The sequence below is a fragment of the Lactuca saligna genome, chromosome 7, assembly GCF_052625555.1.
Source record: "Lactuca saligna cultivar CGN05327 chromosome 7, ASM5262555v1, whole genome shotgun sequence".
Taxonomy (NCBI): Eukaryota; Viridiplantae; Streptophyta; class Magnoliopsida; order Asterales; family Asteraceae; genus Lactuca; species Lactuca saligna.
Genome location: NC_136423.1, coordinates 7,257,043 through 7,284,755, shown reverse-complemented (window position 1 = coordinate 7,284,755; position 27,713 = coordinate 7,257,043). Strand labels below are relative to the sequence as shown.

At 39.4% G+C, this 27,713-nt stretch overlaps 1 pseudogene; it reads right to left on the bottom strand.

Moving 5' to 3' along the window:
* Positions 1 to 250: 250 nt before the first annotated feature.
* Positions 251 to 27,347, bottom strand: LOC145006633 (protein VACUOLELESS1-like; annotated as a pseudogene).
* Between the last annotated feature and the right edge of the window lie 366 nt (positions 27,348 to 27,713).

Sequence of the window (27,713 nt, the reverse complement as noted above, 5' to 3'; positions counted from 1 at the left end):
ATGGAGATGAAAATCATCAACAAATAATAGTAGAACCACAAGAACTTGGTCACCACCTTCACAAAAATCCGAGCTACTTTGTTTAACCTTCTTATATGTACTAAGATGAAATGAAAGTAGGATGCTATAATAAACACTCATATATATAGCTTAGTAGATTAAGACTAGTCCACATTTAGTCTATAATTAAGTAAGATAAAAAAGAAACAAGACTTCAATTATAAGGATGAGTATGGGTTAGAAACCTCCACTACCATAAATGTCTGAGTTCTGAAGCTTTCCCCTGTATCCGAAACACAAATTGTATAAAAAAACATCATATTAAGTTGGCATCCACATCAACTAAGAGATGAAAATTATCTATTTATCGTGCAATCAGTTGCTAACTTGCTATATATAATATATAAAATGTTTAAAGAATGAAAGTTTTAACTAATAGTAAGAATACAAATAACAAAATGAGGTAATAAGATAAATATATGCAAGTGAAGCACCAAATAAGACACTTACCTTATAATTAAGATGAAAAGGTGGAAGTAAGATAGACCTCAAGAAGAAACAGTCTGATAGGCATTTGTAACCAGCTAATCTGATGATCGAAATTAATATTTAGTAAGTTCAAAGTTTTTTGGACTTTTAAAACAAGTCATACCGTAATAATCTAGCATGTTCTTCAGAAACTTTTCACTCAAAAACATGTTCCTTAGTTTCAGCAAAAAGGTTTTGAGCTTTTTCAATGAGTTTTATATGTGGAGTATGAAGTGGAGATCCTCTAGTTGCCATTGAATTCTTTGCAAATTCCCATGATTCTTTCCACAACAAGTAGGCAACATCCTACATCAACAACACTTAATTACATACAAACTTCTACTTTTGTTTTACCAAATCAAATCTCAGTGTTTATCAAAACAGACTTACATGAAGTTGACCAGTATAAAGAAAGAAATCCTTGAGAAACTCATGCATATAGTGTTGGGTTATGAGCATTCTAACACTCCTAAGTGTACATGCAACCCTAAATACCTTGGATCTATGTTTTCTCTATTATACATGCAAATAAGAACTTCCAAGGTATTATCCTAATCTAGCATACAAATCAATGAATGTAACAAGATAGAATACATACCTTTTGATGTAGCTTGATGTCTTCAAGCTTTAAGAGCTTAGCCCCAATAGTGTGAAAGCCTCAAGTGGAATCACAAATCACCAAAACACCTTGGAAGACTTTAGAGAATATAGATACTTGGTTCTCTCTAGTGAAATTGGCTAGCCCTTTTTAGTGTACCACACTAGTGCCAATTTCATGAACCAAGGACATCTTTATATAGTGTGGAGGATTAGGGTTAAACCCTAATACCCATGACCTTTCATTTCCTAGGATCCATGGGTTAAACACTCCATGGACTATCCATGAAAGCTTAGCCCAACCTAAATGAACTTGGCCCATTCCATATATATAAGAGTCCATATTTAATTAGTTCCTTTTGATCACTTAATTAATTATAAATTAATTCTTGATCAATACTAATTAAATAATATGATTCCATAATAATATATTAGAACTTATAATATATTAATATGTAATCATAAACATACTATTCTCAAAAGATTATCCATATAAATTGTGTCGGTGAAGTGAAACCCAAATGGACCATGCCGGGTCGGGTCAAGTACATACAAAATATAGTTATGGACTTAGACATTAATCCAACAGTCTCCCACTTGGATAAGTCTAAAACTATTATTGCGTATGACTTCAAACCTAACTGGAAATCGTAGCTCTTAAAGCCGCTGTCGAACTCTGATCTTGTCAACGAACTTGTCCATTAGATAAGGGATCATATATTCCTCCATTCTAGATATCATTGTTGGGTTTTGAGCAATCTAACACTTCCTAAGTGTGCATGCAACCCTAATAAACCTTGGATCTATGTTTGTCTAAATACATGCAAAATAATAAATTTTCCAAGGTTTATAACCTATCTAACATGGCATGGGGAACATTTCAACATAAAAGAGTTAGAAGAGATTACATACCTTTTGATGAGTTTGGTTCTAAGGAGTTTGAGGGCCAAGCACCAATAGTGTGAATGTCTCAAATGGAATCACAAAACACCACAAACTCTTGGAAAACTTTGAGAGAGTATACACAGTTGTATAAATTCGGCCACACACAAGCACACACACACTAGTTCACTAGTTTTCCTTAGGCTCCATGATGTGTGTGAAACGAACTAGTTTTAATCCTACTAACTTAAACACAAAGACAAACACACGAAAGGCAGTGTACCTATCGATTAGCAGTTTAGTTCAGGTAAGTAGGGTATCGAACACAGGGAACGGTAAACAATTAAAAAAGATGCTAATATTATCTAAATAAAACAAGTAATAGAAAGGGGGTTTTCTCTAGTTTTGCAAGACTAGAAACTTAAACAATTAACTAAAACTTAAACTAAGAAACTAAAAGCTAAGCAAATAAAAATCAACTAAATTCAATAATAAAGACGACTTCTGTTTAGGTTCGACTCATTTGTTCCCATGGATGATTTCAATGTATCGGATTAATTCTTCATTAGCTACCGACTAAGATGATTAGTTTCACGTTTGCTATTACTAATCCTTAGGAAACAAATTAACTCAAGCAGTGGCCGGTTGTCTAAATTAACGAATTTCCTAGTTATTGATTCGGGTTAAATAAGACTTGTAATGGTTAATTAAATTGGTTATTCAATTAACCTCTTGTTGATGGTGTATCACACAAGCTCACACATTAACTTACCTATCTTCTAGTTAATTCTAGTTTCACATTCGTTATTCCTAGACATACAACTATGTGGTCACGTAAATCATATGAAATTAGCAACTAAGAGATGTTCATACAACTTAATTGCTGATTTATTAACAGAAGAATAGTTATTGTTAACACATAAGGTTCTTTAACAAGCTTAATAAAACATAATCACCAAATAAAATTAATCCTAATCAAATAATCAATCCATGTTCACAAATTCATCTACCTAAACAAAAGTTATGAGTTTTTAGCTCATAATTACAGCAGAAACAAGCTCAAAAACAAAATCAATTGATTAAAACATAGTTCAAATAAGAGATTAGGTAAGATTAAACTTGATTTTGACTTGATTCTCCTTAAAATTGAATGTAGGGTTGATTCCTTTGCTTCCCACGCTCCAACAACACCTTTAGTCGACAATTGGCCTCCAAGGGTTCATCTCTCTCCTAGGGTATCGATCTGAAAGTCCCTTTATATAGATTTTCACAAAACAGGGGCTACTCGGCGAGTCCAGTGACCTACTCGGCGAGTCCATCACTTAAAACCCGTGTACGGCAAGTCAGCGTGTCCAGAATCGCGAAACTTCTGACCAACTCGGCGAGTAATCTGTAACATCCGAAAATACAACCAATTTAAAATTTTCAAAACAACCCGATTTTCATTAAAATGTGTACAAAAAGGTTTTCAATACAATTCATTTAAGTATTCCCAGAATCACGTTGTTACAAAATCATGAGGAACGGTACGATCGCGCCTTCGCCTTGCCACAGTCTCCTGAAGAACCTGAAAAACATTAAACCACAACTGTAAGCCCGAAAGCTTAGTGAGATACCCCCAAAATACCAACCACGTATACGCCCTTCCAGGCCGTGACCTTCCGGTCCAAAACATATAAAGCATACATAACAAAACAGATCATAGAACAATCATGCATATCGGGTCTACCGTGACTGGTCCGCCGTATCGGGCCTTCAGTCCATCGGTTCCATCCTCCGGGTCTAGTCATGTCCTTCGAGTCTACAGTGGGGTTGGTCCACCCGCATCGGGCCTTCAACCCACCTGGTCCACTCTCTGAGTCTACAGTGTGACTGGTCCGCCCGCATCGGGCCTACAGTCCGCCTGGTCCACTCTCCGAGCCTCGGCACGTCTGGTCCGCCCTCGTGGGGCCTACAGCCTATCCGGATCGCTCACTGGGCCTTCGGAACAACCGGTCCGCCCTGGGTATCTTGGCCTACAGCACAAAGCAGGACCCGCCTCAACCCATCTCTAGTCCAAACAACCATGTGCACAACATACATTCATATAACAGTCATAATCAACAAACCGAATAAACAGATCACATAGCATATCATTACTCTAACCGGCTACCGACCTACCCGATCACTAGCATAGCATTACTCTGCATATCAAGAACTGACCTCTACAAGGTCCCCTAGCATGTACCATCCTAACTACCAGGATGCAGACACAACCAACAATAATATGATAAACGTAACTGAATCTCATTACAATAAAGGGCCGGCCTTGGTGCCTTAGACCCTGTCAATATAGTGAGGATAACTCACCTCGAAACTGACGGCTGAAAAGATAAGATCCCGCTGCTCCGAACTCTGACACAACCCCTTCACTGAACATCAAACAATAACCCAATAAATACCCATAATTACCAAAATACCCCTGGAAGACAACTGGTCAACCCTGGACAAGTCAAAGTCAACCCCTGACAGACCCTACTCGCCGAGTCAACCCGATGACTCGCCGAGTCCTTATGCTCAGAACTTCCCTCACTTAGCGACCCAACTCGCCGAGTCACCCCAGGACTCGTCGAGTGCAATAACTCTGAGTCCACTCGCACCCAACTCACCGAGTCATCCCTCGACTCACCGATTCGTCGACTCAACCAGGAATATTGGGACTTCCTCGACATGACTCGCCGAGTCCAACTGGACTCGTCGAGTCCAAGGCCATCTTCAACCTACTCGCCGAGTTGTTCTTCCAACTCGTCGAGTTCAAGGCCATCTTCAACCTACTCGTCGAGTCCACCCATGTGACTCGCCGAGTTCCACCGGTCTGAATCCATACAGAAGCATCTCAGGCCATGCAATTGATCCAAAACATAGATCCAACCTCCTACAATCCATATATCACGTAAAGTGGCAAACTTTACGTGAATCTAACGAGATCTAAGCCATTTTCACCTTAAAACCAAGGTTTGGGACATGGTAGCTTCATTAACAATACAAAGGTTGGGGCTTTAATGCACTTAATGTCTTCTCCACTCCAGATCTGAGGTAGCAACCTCAGATCCATCCTCCAATAACGAAATATCACACAACCAAGCACCCCACACAACCCTACATGATGGAACTAGAATGCACAGCTTAAGGACGAAGATTTTACCTCCAAAAGATGCCTCAATAACTGCAAAACTTGAATCCAAGCAAAGCCCTTTGATCCAAACCACTTCTCCTTCAAGATTTCTTCAATCAACACCTCTCCAAGCCTTAACTTGCTCCACAATAGATTTCTCCACGAACTTAGGGCTTCTGGAACTCAAGGGGGGAACAAGGGAGGCTGTGGAGGGGTGTAAGGCTCTTTATATAGGGCTCAACCCCGGAAATTAGGGTTTTCTTCATACAGCACCTACTCGCCGAGTCCATCTTTGGGACTCGCCGAGTAGGCCACTAGACACGCGACCCAGCCGCGACCTGACTCGCCGAGTCTACCCATGGACTCGCCGAGTCACCCTCCAAACTTACACTTTTGGCCCTTCAACTCTACTCTTGCGATTTCGGGATATTACAATTCTCCCCCACTTAAATTGGGCTTCGTCCTCGAAGCCTTCGGCATCTCATATACAAATTACTTCCCACGACGCGCCACCTGACCTTGACCGAACCAAGTCCCTCATGGTACATCCATAAAACCAGAAGCTCACTATTTCCCTCCATAAGGTGTCCTCACCACCTGCTCAAGCCGGGCACCAACTGTACCCTCCGATAACCACGCTCGACAATCCGAGAATTACCCATGATGCATTATTACTCAAATCCTCATCTTTCACTTGACTCATATGGCTTATAAAGCCACGGACTATCGGAGTCCCGATCCGAAATCCACTCTATCCATCCCATGCCGACCGAAAGACCCCTTCCTCCATCTCGGAGCAACTCCCCCAAGTTCTCCTCTCGCCATCACGCACATATGCCGATCTAGCTCTAGCACCCTCAGGTGTGGATAACCCGATATACTGACGATATCCTCAACATCCTTACAGGATAAACCACTGATACATACCCAGAACCCTGATCATACCCTCACTGAGAGTCCAAGACTCTTGCTCTGCATCCCTTCCGAACTCCTCTCCCTGGCTCCACGTCGCGATATTCCCTCCGCGCCCTGAGCAACATATCGAGTCGAATAAACTTATATTCCGCCGCTGTAACACACTACTCAAAGACCATCGACGGACCACTGCGATCGCAACTCTACACTGCCGCTTTCACTTCCGCGAGTTCGCACTCCCTTTCCGGAGTTTCATTCCTCCTTCTTTCCTTACCAAGGAAACCACTCGTCTGCCCAGTCACCATGACAGGCACCATGGTGCTCATCCTACGCCACATTACCTCTTTAAAGTGTACTCAACATCCATGCATTACCGCTACTCTGACTCTCATCACAAGGACTCTCAAGCCCATGCACTACCTTCACTGCTCAAGATCGTTTGCCGGGGCCAGACCTCCCAATGTATTCCCACTGCAACATACGCAACCCATAACCTCCAACCGATCCAATATTACTCGCAGAGTCTTCAGCATGACTGGACCGCCTCCCCGGGCCTTCAGCCAATCTGGACCACTCTCAGAACCTTCAGCCAATCTGACTGGACCGTCCTCCGAGCCTTCGGCCTGACTGGTACGCCTACCGGCCTTCAGTCTATCCGGACCGCTCCACAATCAATCATCATTCCGAACTATCTCTTTGGGAAATCCTCCCGTGCATACCGTTCTAGCCCTCTAGGGGTTCCGAACTCTATCTCCATCATACATACTCGATCCCGGCCTGCCCCCATGCCTCCCTCAATCAACTGCTCTATGTCTGTATTTCGCCCCGCACGCCTACTGCTCACCCATACGAGCCTGCTCTCATCTGATAGAAATATCGTTGAATTCCCCAAGCGGCTAAACAACCTTCCATGCCCAACGATCATCCGGAGAATTTCCAATTCTCCCCCACTTAAGACACTGACAGAAAATCACCGGTCGCCATCACCGATCTCCCAAAGCACCTCGCAGGAATCAACACATGCACTCCAAGTGCGTTTCACCAGTACCAACAGCTTTCATACAAATCATGCTCCCCTGCTGTACAACCCGCTCGAAAGTGACTCAACCTTCATCTTTCCGTTCCTCAGATTGCAGAATCCAACTAGCCTCCAAACTAACGCCGCCTTCGCCACCAACCTTCACAAAGATAATCGATGATGGCTCGAAGTACACTCCCATAACCATAACGATCCCTCAAGGGACACAAACTACTAAAACCAAAATCTCGATCACAACTCGCCAATCCCTCAAGGAACAACGAATACCACAAGAAACCCGAAACGCAATTCCCATAGCCAACCAATGAAACTAGCAGATAACAATACTCCACAACAATCATAAATAATCAAAACATCAGAAAGAAACATACCCGCAGCAGCAGCAAGCTAAAAAACACGACCCTAAGCCCTTGGGGGCTCCGCCCCACCCTGACCTCCACCTGTGATCCTCAACGTAGCCGGTGCTGGAGCTTGCACCGATCCTGCAGCAATCTGTGGACAGTTGACCTTCAAATGTCCAACCTGATGACAATGATAGCATATCCTCAAATCCCGAACCGGCACCGACTGCCGACAATCCCTCGCATAGTGTCCCTCCTTCCCGCACTTGCGGCATGCTCCACCGGACCGACAAACCCCGACATGACCCCTTCCACACTTACCACAGACGTGGCCACCCTGATCTCCCATCCTGAAACCAACGGTCTTAGACCGTTTCGTCGCCGGCTGCGACTGAACCGGAGCTTGCCTCAGCTCCCACATCTGTAACTCAATCTCTAACTCACGCCGCCTGGCGGCCTCCTGCAACTCCAGCAAAGTCTCGCACCTCTGCGCAGACACAAACTGTCTGATATCCCTCTTTAGCATGCTCTGATATTGAGACATCTGAGCCTGCTCCGAAGCGAACTCAGGGCAAAACATCGCCCGCTCAGTAAACATCCTGGTGATTTCCGTCACCGATTCCGAATCCTGTTTCAGCTCCAAGAACTCCTGAGCCAACCTCTCCATCTCGACCTGTGGAACATAACAAGTACTGAACATCTCCCTGAACCGATCCCATGAAATCGCAGCCCTCTGTGCATCCGAGTACGATCCCGAGGTCAATCTCCACCAATCCTTTGCTCCGAGCCTCAACAGGTTCAAAGCACACCTCACCCTCTGATCAGCAGGGCATGAACACGTGAAGAAACATCCCTCCACATCTGATAACCACCTCATAGCAACGATCGGATCCTGAACTCCATCAAAAGTGGGAGGCTTCGTATTATCGAAGTCCCGATACTGAAAACCTCTACTGGCTCCTCCCCCTGCCGCCGCGGCAGCCGTCTCCGTGAGAGCCGCATAACGCTCATCAAAATACTCCACCATGGCGGTCTTGATCGACCCAAACAACTCTGGCAGCTCAGCCCGAATCAATGCAGCAACCTCATCATGCAGAATCTCGCGAATCCTCGCATCCAACTCGAGCGTACTCATCTGACTGACAACCTCTGGCTGTGCAGACCCACTTGGAGCTCCCTCTCCTGCTCCTGATCCTGACCCGGATCCACTCCCAGTATGCCCTGGAATCTCCATACTGAAAATAAAACACTAATCTCAGACATATTCCACTATTCCGGGAACCAGCTCTCATCCCAACCCTAGAGGTCATGGTTTCCCTGATACGTGTATGAGTCCGTGCTTTCAGTAGTACGGGCCCATACTACCTTCCACACCAACCCATATTTGTATGAAGTACTCCCACAACACCCTAGCGACACACATAACAACGCTCTATCCTCACCACTAGAGGAACACTAGAAATCTCTTCACAAGGAACCCTAGACTAGCAGGCATCATAAATCAGGCAACTCATCAATAAATCCCGAAGATCCCTAGCCTAACTCTAGCATGCTGTTCTATCAAAGCTCAATAAAACACTTGCCATGTATGATATTTTGGGGTTACTTACTGGCTCTGGCTGATCGTACCTCCGCGTCCTCCTTTACTTATTTTGAAAACCATTTTAAATTCTCTTTTTGAAAACTCTCCTCGATTTGAGACTGGAGTCACACAAGTGTTCCTCCAATTCACTCAAACCAAGGCTCTGATACCAACTTGTAACATCCGAAAATACAACCAATTTAAAATTTTCAAAACAACCCGATTTTCATTAAAATGTGTACAAAAAGGTTTTCAATACAATTCATTTAAGTATTCCCAGAATCACGTTGTTACAAAATCATGAGGAACGGTACGATCGCGCCTTCGCCTTGCCACAGTCTCCTGAAGAACCTGAAAAACATTAAACCACAACTGTAAGCCCGAAAGCTTAGTGAGATACCCCCAAAATACCAACCACGTATACGCCCTTCCAGGCCGTGACCTTCCGGTCCAAAACATATAAAGCATACATAACAAAACAGATCATAGAACAATCATGCATATCGGGTCTACCGTGACTGGTCCGCCGTATCGGGCCTTCAGTCCATCGGTTCCATCCTCCGGGTCTAGTCATGTCCTTCGAGTCTACAGTGGGGTTGGTCCGCCCGCATCGGGCCTTCAACCCACCTGGTCCACTCTCTGAGTCTACAGTGTGACTGGTCCGCCCGCATCGGGCCTACAGTCCGCCTGGTCCACTCTCCGAGCCTCGGCACGTCTGGTCCGCCCTCGTGGGGCCTACAGCCTATCCGGATCGCTCACTGGGCCTTCGGAACAACCGGTCCGCCCTGGGTATCTTGGCCTACAGCACAAAGCAGGACCCGCCTCAACCCATCTCTAGTCCAAACAACCATGTGCACAACATACATTCATATAACAGTCATAATCAACAAACCGAATAAACAGATCACATAGCATATCATTACTCTAACCGGCTACCGACCTACCCGATCACTAGCATAGCATTACTCTGCATATCAAGAACTGACCTCTACAAGGTCCCCTAGCATGTACCATCCTAACTACCAGGATGCAGACACAACCAACAATAATATGATAAACGTAACTGAATCTCATTACAATAAAGGGCCGGCCTTGGTGCCTTAGACCCTGTCAATATAGTGAGGATAACTCACCTCGAAACTGACGGCTGAAAAGATAAGATCCCGCTGCTCCGAACTCTGACACAACCCCTTCACTGAACATCAAACAATAACCCAATAAATACCCATAATTACCAAAATACCCCTGGAAGACAACTGGTCAACCCTGGACAAGTCAAAGTCAACCCCTGACAGACCCTACTCGCCGAGTCAACCCGATGACTCGCCGAGTCCTTATGCTCAGAACTTCCCTCACTTAGCGACCCAACTCGCCGAGTCACCCCAGGACTCGTCGAGTGCAATAACTCTGAGTCCACTCGCACCCAACTCACCGAGTCATCCCTCGACTCACCGATTCGTCGACTCAACCAGGAATATTGGGACTTCCTCGACATGACTCGCCGAGTCCAACTGGACTTGTCGAGTCCAAGGCCATCTTCAACCTACTCGCCGAGTTGTTCTTCCAACTCGTCGAGTTCAAGGCCATCTTCAACCTACTCGTCGAGTCCACCCATGTGACTCGCCGAGTTCCACCGGTCTGAATCCATACAGAAGCATCTCAGGCCATGCAATTGATCCAAAACATAGATCCAACCTCCTACAATCCATATATCACGTAAAGTGGCAAACTTTACGTGAATCTAACGAGATCTAAGCCATTTTCACCTTAAAACCAAGGTTTGGGACATGGTAGCTTCATTAACAATACAAAGGTTGGGGCTTTAATGCACTTAATGTCTTCTCCACTCCAGATCTGAGGTAGCAACCTCAGATCCATCCTCCAATAACGAAATATCACACAACCAAGCACCCCACACAACCCAACATGATGGAACTAGAATGCACAGCTTAAGGACGAAGATTTTACCTTCAAAAGATGCCTCAATAACTGCAAAACTTGAATCCAAGCAAAGCCCTTTGATCCAAACCACTTCTCCTTCAAGATTTCTTCAATCAACACCTCTCCAAGCCTTAACTTGCTCCACAATAGATTTCTCCACGAACTTAGGGCTTCTGGAACTCAAGGGGGGAACAAGGGAGGCTGTGGAGGGGTGTAAGGCTCTTTATATAGGGCTCAACCCCGGAAATTAGGGTTTTCTTCATACAGCACCTACTCGCCGAGTCCATCTTTGGGACTCGCCGAGTAGGCCACTAGACACGCGACCCAGTCGCGACCTGACTCGCCGAGTCTACCCATGGACTCGCCGAGTCACCCTCCAAACTTACACTTTTGGCCCTTCAACTCTACTCTTGCGATTTCGGGATATTACATAATCGACCCTAATCGCCGAGTACGTTTGGAATCACCATTTTCTCAAAACATGAAAGTCGTCCGAAATTGTTTCTAGTTTTCAGAACATTTTGAATCTCGTCAATCGGAGTTACGGTTCATGAGATATGGCCAAAACACTGACGAGGGTTCAAGCTGTCCAGCAACATCCTTCTTTCTTCAAAATCCAAGATCCAAGCCTCCAATCGCTAGTTCCGCTTCCTTTTCCTTCCGAGCATGTCTTTGTTGCTGAAAATGAAATATTTAATCTAATTAAGCACCTTTTGTTCATTAAATGAGACAAAAACAACATAAAGTATTAAGATAATGCATGAATTTTATAACTAAATATGCCCATATCAAAATACCCGACACTTGACTTTTGCTTGCCCCCAAGCAAAACTGAATTTTAGTACACTAATATTACATATGAAAATCCCAATCGAACCCAGCCATTATGCCAAGACCGCAACGCATGCATTTGTGTCTAAAATTTTCCTAATAACCCCCCATACTCCAAATACTCACAATCCTCATAAACATTCGCTCACTTTTTCCGAACAATGCTCATTTTATGCATCCCTCCGAATCCATCCTCAGAAAACCTCTTAACCTCAAGGTATTTTTGGTTGAGCAACCCAAGCATACATAATCTAGACAATTACAATTTATGATACCACATTGGAGCTTTTTGGAATTCGTCACTTCTTTGACATTTGATCTTTAATTTCTTTGAATTCACCACCTTGTTGTTTGATTTTTAGTATCTTCAACTTTTTAATTTCTTCAGAATTTTCGATCTTCTAATTTCATACTTAACTTTGATGCTCCAAAAATTCCTCAAACTGTTCTTGTAATTCTCTCTCTCTCTCTCTTTTTAACATGTAACTCACTTTTTTTTTCACTCAAAACCCTACATGCTTAAGCAGGGGCGCTCAACTTCAACCTTTATTGGTTAACGATAATAATTTTCCTGGATACATTTTTGGTACACGATGCTAAACATATTGCATCCTTCAAACTAAGTGAGGTCGTGTTTTGGTCCCATGATTTCACTAGAATAAGGAAGCCACAAATTCATTGTAACGTGTATAGGCTCAACTAAACATTTGGGTCTTCATAAAATCATCAAACATAATACTAGCATGAACCCTAACTGTTTTTTTTACCAAAGTTTCCTAAATTAGATCCTAGTAATTTTATGCATTTTTTTTAGAAAAAAATTAAGCCTAAATTAGGATTCTAAATTGACTAATGTAATGTAACCAACCCCCTACCCCACACTTAAATCATGCAATGTCCCCATTGCATGTTATGCATGAAAAAGAAAAACACAAAAGTAAAGAGGGAATTGGAATAAACTCCCCTGGGATAGCAGTTGCGAGGTTGATCTTCTTCATGTAAAGCTCCAACTTCAGCTGACTTGGCATGGGAACAGCTCATCCATGCCTTGGGTGTTAAAATCTCGTGTGGTACAGCTCCAATTATAAGGGACAAACTCTTGGAAATGCTCGGAAAATGATCTTCAAAGAATAGAACCAATGCCCATATCAAATGTCATCAAATCTTCAACTCAAAAGTAAGAAGAATGAGCGACTCGTCGAGTAAGTATGTAAACTCGCCGAGTTGAAGCGTAAATGGCAGAAGAATCGTGAATTTTCACATGGACTCTGCGAGTCCATAAGATGCACTCGAACTGAAAAGATCAAAAACAAAACCAAGTAATAAAAAAAACATTAAAATAAAAAAAAAATCCTAAATTATCCTTAAACACTAGAAGTTTAGAAAGAAAAAGAAAAGAAAACTCTAATGACTGGTTGCCTCCCGCAAGCGCTTCTTTTTATGCGAGTCTTTAGCTGGACTCCCAACCTAATAAACTTCCAATAGACTCAATGCCAATCCATCCGTTGCATTAAATATTTTCTTAGGACCAATTTGTGAAATTTGGCTCTTTACTTCTAAAATTGGCCAAACGAGCTTGAATACATAAAACCCAAGAATATTGACAAGGGTTGGAACCGGTTGGATACTAATCAGAAATGGATCATGATTTAGAACTCTCTCCAAAGTTGGAATCGTCACCCCATGCTTCGAAACACAAACCGGAAGAACAGGGGACCATGTTGTGGTAATGGTCAAACCACAGCTTGGTTCCTGCAATGCAGCTTGTTCTTGTTCTTCATCTGACCCTTCTGCCAGCAACCTTTCCAGCTCCTCCAAATCTTTTTCTGGATTAAATTCTTCATCTAGTAAATTTATCTCTTGTGACTCAGATTGCTCTTGTTCGTTAGTCAGAAAGTTATCTAACCATCTTCCAAATTTCTTCAAATCATCATCTGAGTCATACTCCTCATATTCTTGCTCAAGTTCCTGCACTACTTCCTCAAGAAAAGCATCAAGATTTGGAAAATACATAATAAATAAAAATAAAAATAAAAAAATTAAACTAAATAAAAAAAATTAATCAACAAATAAAAAAATAATAACAATTAGCAAATAAAATTAACTATTTAGAACCGTTCCCTGGCAATGGCGCCAAAAACTTGATGTGTGTGAAACGAACTAGTTTTAATCCTACTAACTTAAACACAAAGACAAACACACGAAAGGCAGTGTACCTATCGATTAGCAGTTTAGTTCAGGTAAGTAGGGTATCGAACACAGGGAATGGTAAACAATTAAAATAGATGCTAATATTATCTAAATAAAACAAGTAATAGAAAGGGGGTTTTCTCTAGTTTTGCAAGACTAGGAACTTAAACAATTAACTAAAACTTAAACTAAGAAACTAAAAGCTAAGCAAATAAAAATCAACTAAATTCAATAATAAAGAGGACTTCTGTTTAGGTTCGACTCATTTATTCCCATGGATGATTTCAATGTATCAGATTAATTCTTCATTAGCTACCGACTAAGATGATTAGTTTCACGTTTGCTATTACTAATCCTTAGGAAACAAATTAACTCAAGCAGTGGCCGGTTGTCTAAATTAACGAATTTCCTAGTTATTGATTCGGGTTAAATAAGACTTGTAATGGTTAATTAAATTGGTTATTCAATTAACCTCTTGTTGATGGTGTATCACACAAGCTCACACATTAACTTACCTATCTTCTAGTTAATTCTAGTTTCACATTCATTATTCCTAGACATACAACTATGTGGTCACGTAAATCATATGAAATTAGCAACTAAGAGATGTTCATACAACTTAATTACTGATTTATTAACAGAAGAATAGTTATTGTTAACACATAAGGTTCTTTAACAAGCTTAATAAAACATAATCACCAATTAAAATTAATCCTAATCAAATAATCAATCCATGTTCACAAATTCATCTACCTAAACAAAAGTTATGAGTTTTTAGCTCATAATTACAGCAGAAACAAGCTCAAAAACAAAATCAATTGATAAAAACATAGTTCAAATAAGAGATTAGGTAAGATTAAACTTGATTTTGACTTGATTCTCCTTAAAATTGAATGTAGGGTTGATTCCTTTGCTTCCCACGCTCCAACAACACCTTTAGTCGACAATTGGCCTCCAAGGGTTCATCTCTCTCCTAGGGTATCGATCTGAAAGTCCCTTTATATAGATTTTCACAAAACAGGGGCTACTCGGTGAGTCCAGTGACCTACTCGGCGAGTCCATCACTTAAAACCCGTGTACGGCAAGTCAGCACGTCCAGAATCACGAAACTTCTGACCAACTCGGCGAGTAATCGACCCTAATCGCCGAGTACGTTTGGAATCACCATTTTCTCAAAACATGAAAGTCGTCCGAAATTGTGTCTAGTTTTCAGAACATTTTGAATCTCGTCAATCGGAGTTACGGTTTATGAGATATGGCCAAAACACTGACGAGGGGTGAAGCTGTCCAGCAACATCCTTCTTTCTTCAAAATCCAAGATCCAAGCCTCCAATCGCTAGTTCCGCTTCCTTTTCCTTCCGAGCATGTCTTTGTTGCTGAAAATGAAATATTTAATCTAATTAAGCAAATTTTGTTCATTAAATGAGACAAAAACAACATAAAGTATTAAGATAATGCATGAATTTTATAACTAAATATGCCCATATCACTCCATTTCATGCTCCATAAGCATGCTTATATAGTGTGCATGGTTAGGGTGAAACCCTAATAACCCATGTCTTTTCCTTTCCAAGGATCCATGGGTTAAAAGCTCCATGGATCATCCATGGACTTCCACATAAGCCTAGCCCATTAACAAATGAGTATTAGCCCACACTATATAAAACAAATAGCCCATAATCTAATTAGTCTTCCTTTTAATCTCTAAATTAATTCATAATTAATTTAAGACTAAAACTAATTAAATAACATAACTTGATATTAATATATTATAACTTATAATATATTAATAAACATATGTGTATAACTCTCATAAAATTATCCATAATAGTTTGGATGAGATACAACCCAAATGGACCATGCCGGTCGGGTCAAGTATATACCAAATAAGTTATGGACTTAGACACCTTATCCAACAGACTCCCACTTGGATAAGTCTAATAATTGTATTTGCCTATAACTTCAGGAACCAACCAGCAATCGTAGCTCTCGAAAACTCCCTCGAACTATGAAGACTCTGTTGAACTATGAAGCGCCATTTTAGATAAGTGATCACATAATCCTCTGTTCTCATGATTTCAGCCGGACAAACACATGGAACTATGTCTTGCTTATTGTCTAGCAGTTGTTTCTCGATTTTCTGATTTGTTTGACGAAGAACTTCACTGAACACATCGGTTTAGTTCTGACCGGGCCCGGTACATGGGTCAACACAAAATCATCGAGGGGCCCAGATATCGCTTCTATTTCTAGAAGGAATAGATAAACTTCGACTGATATGCTTGTTCTACTATTTATTGAATTGTACACAAAGGCACATTTTATAACATCAAGTTACTGATGCGTTTACGTACAATCAATGCACAACCAACTCATAGGTAACAACTCATATCTCTAGGTTTGAAGATTTATATGATATTATCGTCTCACGATCACTCGAGATAAATTCAATGAAGTGATACAAGTGAGCGTGGGTTTATACCAATACTCATAACTTATGAGTACTCATGAATGTTGCAGCAACCATTTCCATGTCTAAACACCTTTAAGGCATCTACAAACCCAATTCATGACAATCTTGATTCATACCTACTTCCGACGTATGATCGATTGTGGAGGTTTGAATAAATTAATTATTCTGGAAGTCAAAACATGCAAAACTGAAACAATAGTAAATAATTGACAATGATAGTAACACTTTACTCATAAATAAATCAAAAATTTTATTCATCATCAAACGTCGATTACATTTTACAAGTTTCAGGAAAACTATCTAATCTGTAAAACTAATATCGTCCCTTAGCCCGATGCGTCTCGCATGCTGAAAATGCTTAACCCTCGTCAGTCCCTTCGTAAGGGGATCTGCAGGATTCTCATCCGATGATATCCTCCTTGCCACGAGGAGTCCTTCTTCAATCTTGTGTCTTATGAAGTGATATTTTCTGTCAATGTGTCGAGATCTGCCATGTTCTCTTGGTTCCTTGGCTAAGGCAACCGCACTATTGTTGTGACAGAAAATCTCCATAGGTTCCTTAATAGCTGGTACAACTCCAAGGTCTCCGATGAAGTTCTTTAGCCATATCGCCTCCTTCACTGCTTCACTCGCTGCTATATACTCTGATTCACAAGTCGAATCAGCCACCGTCTCCTGCTTGGAACTCTTCCAAGAGATTGCCCCTCCATTTCAGGTAAAGATCCAGCTTGACTGAGAGCGGAAATTATCCCTATCAGTCTGAAAACTAGCATCACTATACCCTAATACTCTCAAGTCATCACTCCCACCAAGGGTAAGGACCCAATCCTTAGTCCTCCGCAGGTACTTGAGAATGTTCTTTACCGCAGTCCAATGAGCCTTGTCAGGGTTCCCCTGATACCTGCTGACCATGCTCAAAGCAAATGCCACATCACGGCGGGTACAAGTCATAACATACATGATCGAGCCAACCACGGAAGCATACGATAATTGGCTCATCTCAGCTATCTTTGCCTCTGTACTCGGACTCTGAGACTTACTCAGTTTGGTATTGCTTTGGATCGGTAAATCTCCTTTCTTGGAATTCTCCATGTTGAACCTTTTCAACACCTTATCCAAGTAGGTACTCTGACTAAGTCCAATTAGTCTTCTACTCCTTTCTCTTAATATCCTTATCCCTAGGATATAGGCAGCCTCCCCTAGGTCCTTCATAGCAAAGCACTTTCCAAGCCAGGACTTAACCTCCTGCAAGGTTGGGATGTCATTTCCTATAAGTAGTATGTCATCCACATACAGTACCAAGAAGCTAACTATACTCCCACTAGCTCTGACATACATGCAAGACTCATCTTCTCTTCTCAAGAAGCCAAACTCTTTTAACTTCTCATCAAAACAAAGATTCCAGCTACAAGATGCTTGTTTTAATCCATAAATGGATTTCTCAAGCTTGCATACTCTATTGGGGTACTCTGCACTTACAAAACCCTCTGGCTGATTCATGTACACATCCTCAGCCAACTTTCCGTTAAGGAAAGCGGTTTTGACATCCATTTGCCATATTTCATAATCATGAAATGCTGCAATGGCTAACATAACCCTAATAGACTTAATCTTTGCTACCGGCGAGAAGGTTTCATCATAATCAATACCTTGAGTTTGAGTAAAACGCTTCGCAACCAGTCGAGCCTTATAAGTATGCACTTTTCCTTCCATGTCTGTCTTCTTCTTGAAGATCCATTTGAACCCGACTATTTTACGGCCTGGTACATTGTCAACCAAGTTCCAAACTTGATTGTCATACATGGACTGTATCTCGCTGTCCATAGCCTCCTTCCATTTAGCAGACTCCGGGCCTGCCATGGCTTCCTTAACACTGCTAGGTTCATCCAAATTTACCAGTGTACTATCACTAATAAACGTATCACCTTCCGTAGTAATATGAAAGCCATAATAAAACGAAGGTGTGTTCCTAACCCGTGTGGAACGCCTCGGAGGTACAGACTCGTCAGCTGGATCAACAGGAGTTTCCTCCACAGGTTGATTGCTAGTGTCTGAGGTTCCTTCACCAATTGATTCTTGAATTTCTTCAAGATCAATCTGCCTCCCACTGTCTCCTTGGCTTATAAATTCTTTCTCGTGAAAGATCCTTCTTCGTGCTACAAAGACCACATTCTCACTGGGTCTGTAGAAGAGGTAACCGAAGGATTTCTATGGGTAGCCGATGAAAATACACCTTTCACTTCGGGGTTCAAGCTTATCATGAGTTTCACGTCTCACGAAAGCCTCGCAACCCCAAATTTTGATGTGGTCCAAATTAGGAACCTTCCCAGTCCATATCTCATGAGGTGTTTTGGTAACCTTCTTTGTAGGGACTAGATTAAGGATATGGGCGGCAGTCTCTAAGGCATACCCCCAAAAAGAGATTGGTAACGAAACTCGACTCATCATAGAGCGAACCATGTCCAACAAAGTTCGATTACGCCTCCTTATAGATTGAAAATTCTAACTTGGAAACATCCATCTTGCATTAAGTTTCCTTAATCTTACACAGATTGAAAATTCTAACTTTGAAACATTTCCAGATTCCATTTTGACTATCGCTTCTGAACAAGAGTTGCCTCCTTACAGATTATGTCAATATGGTCCTTCCAGAATTATCACTAAACTTCCAACTATCCTTGAGCAACCAATCTTTGGTAAACCTTAGATTGTCCTCGACAATTGTTTAATCCTTTTAGTCATATCCATTTCTAAACCTTTTCCCTTCTTAATGCCCCAGGCATTTGGAAAATTTTAGAAAGGATGAATATAGCACATGTAATCGATCCTATATCCGAAGCATACGGGACACGATTCATGATGTCTCACATAAAGACTAAACCAGTCTTTTGCTATAACATTTCCATTTTTATTTGCCAAGTTCTCATAATTCAGATTATGAAAAGGGATGTCGTAATCATAATCGAATTTTAGAACGCAAATAATGGACCCATATACATAATTTCCTTATGTTGAGCCATTCCAACATGAAATTCATATATATATCCTTGAATAAATGATTAAAACCTCACGATCTAAGCTTATAGATTTGAGATGAAGTATAATTTTCGCTCCCTTAATTATAGCAAACAACTCTTTCCCAATTGAAACCTTTTGTTTTCTATAATTAACATTGTTAACTTGCAATCTTTATCATAATTATCATGCTCCCACTAACATGATGATTATTAGCATAACACTTATGCTCCCACTAGCTTTGACATGTACTCAGAAATCAGCTGGACTTCTAGAAATCAATACTTTATTGACTTTCTTACCAAAGTTCAGATTTCTGATACTGGATTGTTTTGATAGAACTTTATCAAAATCATACACCTTCCCTTAGATAGCACACTTGTGTGTCTAAACAATTATGAAGAGGGATGCCGTAATCATAATGGTTAGACCTTTTTGCCACTTCTCACAAGTCCAGGTTAGTGTGCCGGTAAACCACACACGCTCCACTAACGTCTTTGAGAATGCAAATATCACAATGGCTATCTAGCTAAAATCTACTTAGTGAAAGTGTTTCCTCACCATCATTTTCATGAATCGGAGAGAAACCTTATGACACTTAGATTTAATGGTGTATGTGTTCTTATCCATGTGAATTGTCATAACCATAGTCACACGACAAGGATAATGACAAATCCAAACTCATATGGACTGAACTCAATCTTAACTTCTTGCCACCTGGCAGCTCAAGGGCCTACCATTGCTTCCAAGTTGTTGTGCAACCAATTGAGAACTCTAAGAACTCAACTTTAACTGGAATGGGCACAGACTATGTCAACACGATAGGTTATAAACCTCAAGTTGTGTGCTAGTGAAGAACTTTAGGTTTTATTCTTGATTAGTTCTTGATACTTTCAAGACCTTTAAGACTCCCACTGTCCTCTTGACCTATAAGACTCCCTTGTCAAACATCCAAGAGATAGTGCGGATTCTAATCAAGACAAACACTTCACAAAATTGGCCTTAGTTGGTCCAAAACATCACAACTTACCAATTTCAAATGTATAAGAGTAGAAAACTTTTACTCTTACATTTGACAAGTGTTTTTAAACCTTGTTTAAGACATGTCACTCAAATTACAATCTTGGAGTATGACTCTCAGACTTGTAGTATGACTCATCTTCTTGATTTAACCATTTCAACAATTCAAGTTCCTCTTCTTAGTCATAAGAATGCACTAAGATTTCCTTAGGGAACTAATTTTGATATGGTTTCTTAATCATTAAGATGATCACAAAACTGATACTAAAGTACTCTCCCATCTTTCCAGATTTGAGAAACTTTTATCCTTCTGCCTAGATTGATTCTTCTTATTCGCTTTGCCTTACATTGGAACCTTTTCCAATGTCTCAGAGTTACACTTAAGCTTGTAAGTATAATCATATTTACTGAGCTTTAGTAAACTATGACGAATAGCCTTATATCTTTTGTGGTGGACTTAATCAGTGCACATGACTATGTACTCGATCCCTTAGTCCATTACTTGACTCACACATCCATGTGAACAAGTAGTTAGTCTTAATTTTTCCAATACTTGAAAGTTCTCATTCATCATGCTATACAATTTGCATGATTCCAAGTCCCGGTCCAATTGAGACTTTGGATGATGAGAATCTTTCCTTATTTGGTAAATTTAGACATTACCACAAATGAAGGAATCAATTTCATATTTCCACTCTTGCTATTAATGGAATCATATAAGCAACAATTTTTCCTCAAATGCCATTATAAGGATATTTTAAAATAAATAAAATCAAAAATTTCCTTTTTTTTTAAAACTTTGCGCAAAACTTATCCTTACAATCCATATGAAAAACTTGTTGTTATCTATTCCTAAGCAACATCTCATAACTCCTAAGAAGTAGCTCAAGAATCCGATCTTCAAACTACGCGATAGAAATCCATCTATGCGATCAGATTCAGCATATTCTTTCTTTAAGTTTCTTCACTTTTCTTTGATTCTTAAAACATCACCATGTGACCCAGTCACATCATGTATCAAGAATCTCAGAATAGAAACTTAGCAGAGTTAGATAGTGGACTTTACCTGAAGTAGAGTCAAACTTATTGACTTTAACATCCTTAGGTAAATTTTGGCAGCTTCGCAACGAATGCCCCTTTCTTTGGCAATATAAACATATGGACCCTTTGATAATGGTACACAGGACTACTACAGACTTAGCCTTTTCTCTTTACCATTTGGTCAACCTAGTTGACTATGGTCAATCCCTTTCCTTGGGAAGAGAATGCTTTTTCTGTATTTCCAGTGTCACCATTGTCAATGTCCATAAAGTTTCAGGAAGTTGATCTTAGCAAATATATAAGATCATTAAGGGTCTTGTCATAGTTTGTTTCATAGGTGCTCCAAAAGAACTCACTATGTGACTTAGAAAGTAGTTGAACCAACTTTCTCAAGACTTTGACACCCAACTCTCCCGGCTTGTCAATATGTGACTACATCTCCAAGATGTGACCACACCTAGACCTTGCCTTGCCAATAGGGCTTGAGTAACCTTAAACCTTTCAAGAACTTGTGGGTTAGGGAGAATAATCGGAGGAGGTGAAAGAAGTATGATTTCCAAGGGACATCATCTTCATTTAGGAAAGCTTGTTTCAAGAGATTTGAGAAGATCATAAATGTCTAAACTATACATGTTATGGGAGATATTCAAGATAGTTGATTTAAATTCCTTAATATGACACCCAATATGAAATATTAAGGCTAGGACCCTACAAACTATTTTATAACTTAGAAGAGGGATGCCGTAATCCAAGCTATAAAATATTTGAAGGTAGGTGAATGACGATTCACCAATTTCCACCAAGATAAACGAAATGTATTATTAGGTTTTAATTGGATTTGAAACTCCTATTTATTAGGTTTTAATTGAATTTGAAACTCCTAGATCTTTGAGATTCATTAAACTGTTCAATGGCATGTTTCAATCTCGAGTGTGCCCTTCAGGTTTTGTGACTGGGATGCCGAGGATCACAAAACAAGGTGTGAAGTAACCATGCAAATTACTTGGTACCCTTAAGTGTTTACCCCTCAATCGATGTGCCGGTTAACCACACACGCTCCATCGATACTATGATAAATATTAAGTCACCCTTTACCTACCTTGTTAAGTCCAAGTTAGTGTGCCGGTTAACCACACACGCTCCTCTAACGACTTAGACAAAGTGTAAAGTATAATTTCATGGATTAGCACCTTATTCACATTTTCCTAAGTAACTAAGATTGGGAATTATTAAGAGTTTAGTTACTTAGTATTTATCATTAATACTTTTAATGAAGAGAGAATTATAGTCCTGTCAAACCCGTTCGGCTAATGACCCTCCACCAGTCAAGCAAGCGGTGGGTGAGAGTGGACACCCATTAAGTTGCCATTTTATAGGCAACAACCTTATACCCACCTTATAGATCGGCTTCGTGAATGAGGCGTACTTGCGGTAAGACTGACTTTACTCTTATATATATATATATATATATATATATATATATATATATATATATATATATATATATATATATATATATATATATATATATTATTAACTTATAGTATTATAAAGTATAAGGGTTGAATTTTAACTCTTAAAATTCTAAGGGCTAACTTGGAATTAAAGTATCCATAAGAGAAAACTTTACAAATTCCAAAACTTGAGGGCAAGTTTTGAAACTATTCAAAACTAATTAATTCCATAACTTATGTATTTAAAGTAGTTTTAATCCAAAAACTCTTCAAGTTCCATAACTTGAGAACAAGTTATGGAAGACTTTAAACTAATAAAAGAATTAACTTTTCATTATTTTATAACTTATGAAATTAATTAAGGTTACATTATTTTTTTTTATTTTTTTTTATTTAATGAAGAGACTCTTGGTCCTCCATAACTTGAGAACAAATTATGGAGTCATAACTCCAATTAATTAGAACTAGACTCTTCATTTTTGTAACCTTTGCCAACTTTTATGAGTTTTATGAAACTTAAATGTGACTTTTCATATAACTTGAGGACAAGTTACAAAAACACATTTTAGAATCAACTCTTAGATTAATTTGGATTGAAAACAACTATTTCATTCAACTTTTCTATTAATCTAAGCAACTCATAAGAACAAGATAATTCAAATCAAACTTTTTTATGTAATTAGTCTAACCTTTAAACTAATACAAAACATGAATCTATTGACAATTATCTTTGAAATTGGATTAGCATGAACATTACCACTTCAAAAACAAGTTTATAAGTTCAAAAACATCTTAGGGTAATGTTCCTAGTCCAATTCCAGCCAAAAAAAGTCGAATTTATGCTGTTTGGGGGTCCAACTCGTCGAGTGCATGAACCAACTCGGAGAGTTGGATCGATTTGATCACTTTTTAGGCATGGACTCGCCGAGTCTCCTGATGGACTCGCCGAGTCTGATGATCAGACAGCAACAATTTCGATTTTTTTAAGCAGTTTTGCAAGTGTAACTAGAAAACAAGCCTAGGCTCTGATACCACTGTTGGGTTATGAGCATTCTAACTCTCCTAAGTGTACATGCAACCCTAAATACCTTGGATCTATGTTTTCTCTATTATACATGCAAATAAGAACTTCCAAGGTATTATCCTAATCTAGCATACAAATCAATGAATGTAACAAGATAGAATACATACCTTTTGATGTAGCTTGATGTCTTCAAGCTTTAAGAGATTAGCCCCAATAGTGTGAAAGCCTCAAGTGGAATCACAAATCACCAAAACACCTTGGAAGACTTTAGAGAATATAGATACTTGGTTCTCTCTAGTGAAATTGGCTAGCCCTTTTTAGTGTACCACACTAGTGCCAATTTCACCAACCAAGGACATCTTTATATAGTGTGGAGGATTAGGGTTAAACCCTAATACCCATGACCTTTCATTTCCTAGGATCCATGGGTTAAACACTCCATGGACTATCCATGAAAGCTTAGCCCAACCTAAATGAACTTGGCCCATTCCATATATATAAGAGTCCATATTTAATTAGTTCATTTTGATCACTTAATTAATTATAAATTAATTCTTGATCAATACTAATTAAATAATATGATTCCATAATAATATATTAGAACTTATAATATATTAATATGTAATCATAAACATACTATTCTCAAAAGATTATCCATATAAATTGTGTCGGTGAAGTGCAACCCAAATGGACCATGCCGGGTCGGGTCAAGTACATACCAAATATAGTTATGGACTTAGACATTAATCCAACATATAGTACCTGAAATAATAGACACATTCATCAAAAAAATCTTCATATTCTCATATGAAATTAAATCGAAAAACATATATAGCCTTTACCTTGCATAACGTATGAATAGATTGTGTGCAATAGGTCTAGCTTGTATCATTCCAAATAATTCCAATGTTGGCCTCTATACAAGCCAATAAATTGAGAACTTAATTTTAGCATTATTTTATAATTAATCAAATAAGAAAAAAATAAATACCTTATGCCATATATGAAAGAGAACAAGATAAACAAGATCAGTATCGCCACTTTCAGTTACCTTATTTAGGGTTGTATCTTCTTCCCCAATGCCTAGTAACAGAGGAACCTGGAAAAGTGATATTCAATCATATTATATACTATATCATTCATTTAATTTTGCATATATTGAATTTTTCAACTTCATACATAAGTAATAAATCCAAAACGTGCTTTGAGGAGAGAGGTTAATGATCAACAAGCATAACAGCTAATTTCCTCCTGCTAGTCTGATCTGCATGAGCAACAACTGTAGTATAAGAAATGCTTCTGCACAATTATAACTGAAAATCCCAAAAAGTTAGCCATTGACATTTTTTAGTGTACTTTAATCCTATAAAACTTTGTACAAACCTTATCAAGTAAAATTTCAAGGGGAGTAGCATCAAGAACTATTGATGATACTGTGAGCTTTGAACAAGCCAAGTGCATGATAACCACTTCCTGCAGAATAAGCCTAAAAGAGAATCAATCCACCAATCAAAACTGAAAAATTCATATCATATATGCTATACCATAATGATTAGTGAAGAGAAATACATAGAACTTACTTGGTTCATTCCAAGATAATTTGTTATCCTGAGTGTCAACAAATGTTGGTGGGCATTAACCAATTGACCAATCAGAACTGATGATGTAAGTAACTAAAGAACATATTAAAAGCATTAATGTAATGAAGAATAATTATGGAATTGAATATGTTTAGGTGTTAAAAAAGACCTTGTATTGATGTATTCTAAGTGGAATCCTTGTTTTTGGGCTTCTAACAGCATTTAGAACACGTAATGTTTTACTCATCTCCTGATTGCTCTCACATTAAAATTGGCTGCCAAAGCCAACTGGATATCACTATCGTTAACAAAAATTAGAAAAACTTAAACCTTAAAACCACCACCACCATTTATAATCTTAACATTATCAGTTTCTCTCAACTCTTACAGAAAGCTTAACATTATGGAAAAAGGATGATTACTAGTTTTAGACCAACATATTTTACATGAAAGATTTCACTTGAATTCAGTAAAGTTGTTTCAAGCCTTCAAACATTAAGTTGACAAATCAAATATCTAGATGATTCTTCACCATATCAAATAACAGAAGAGGGCTTGCATGAAAGTGAAAATCATATTTGAATGTGAAGGGGGGGGGGGGTAGTTTAGTAATTTAGAAAGAGAAAGAGTAATGAACTAGCCTTTGGGAAACTTGCTGTGAGGGGGACGGTAAGAGCAGCAAAACTCTATTCTTTCCATTTTCGATGATGTTCTGCCTGATTCCGTTTTAACTGGAGGACCAAAGGTGTCGTCGCCCCAATCCAAATTCAACAAGATTGTGGTGAGTGAGTTATATATATTTTTGTGCTTTAGTTTTCCCTCGCTCCTTTTTGTGCACGTACATTTTTTTGATTGTGGGCACTGTTCTCTATTCCAGGTAAACATGAACTCTTAGAAACTTAATCGTTAGACAAAACTATGGTTGTCCATTATATTTAATCGCCCCAAATCTATATTCACATGTATTCACATATCTGTATCTGTATACTACTCTATTTTGACCAAGAAAGAATACTAAAATTCTTAAAAAATGGTTGAAAAAGACAGGTACAACACAATAACTAATGATCTAAACTCAAATGCTACAAATCTTTTGACCCTATGTCCAAAACAACTACAAAGTTACAAAATATAAATACATGTCAGAACCAAAACCGTCCAACACAGTTGAATCTAAAGATTGTGTACCATGTAACACCCTTCCGTGAGGGATTAGCGAATACATAGTTTCCAGGAGAACAAAACCCCATAATTGTGTGACTAATATGTAAGAGATGGCCTGAGCAGGAATCCAATAACAGAAGAGGGCCTACAGACTTGTTCCTTTTTCACTTAATGAAGAAAGTAAGGCGACTGAAGCTTTCCCTATTAAGACCTAACTTTTTTAGAAGTTTTCTCTCATATACTTCATTTTTCCTTCCATACAACTTCTACCTTGAATTCAAGACTTGTCATCATGTGAGGTTAAAATGTGTACTAGACATGTGAAGCAAAAAAGAACGGAAGATGAAGTTTTAACTTCTCGGGTGCTATTTCTTTATTTGACTCAACCATACGTCATTCTTATGTAACCTAAGAAGATGGAGTGTATATAAACTGGGAAAACTATACAATCGGAAGATTCAGCAATAAAAAGCGTACCTCATCAACCTTCACGATGATATGATCAACATTTTGCCCTAATTCCTCCGCAACAGCAAGTTCGCCTTCGGTTCGAACTATCGGAACGGGTGCATCCATTGTTTCCATTTATTCTTGAGACTATGATCCAATATTGAAAGACTTTTATAATCGTAGATATATTTACCAACGCAAACAAAGCAACAGTGACTGGTTGTAGGTGTGTCGTCGGTGATGTCCGTCGTTGGAGAGAGGAGAAGGGTTTGGAAACAGGTGGGGGGTTTTGTCATGTGAGATAATTATAGAAAAAGTAAAAGAAAATGGTAAAGGAAACTTGGTGGAGAATGAGAGACGAGAAGGTGGAGATGTCGATTAGGGGTTGTTCAACTGGTAGCTTTGATGGTTGTAGTTGTCGATCGGCGCTACAATTGAAAGGAGTTGCAATCGCCAAACCATTTAGTGTGAGGATCGATTTGGAAGGCGGGG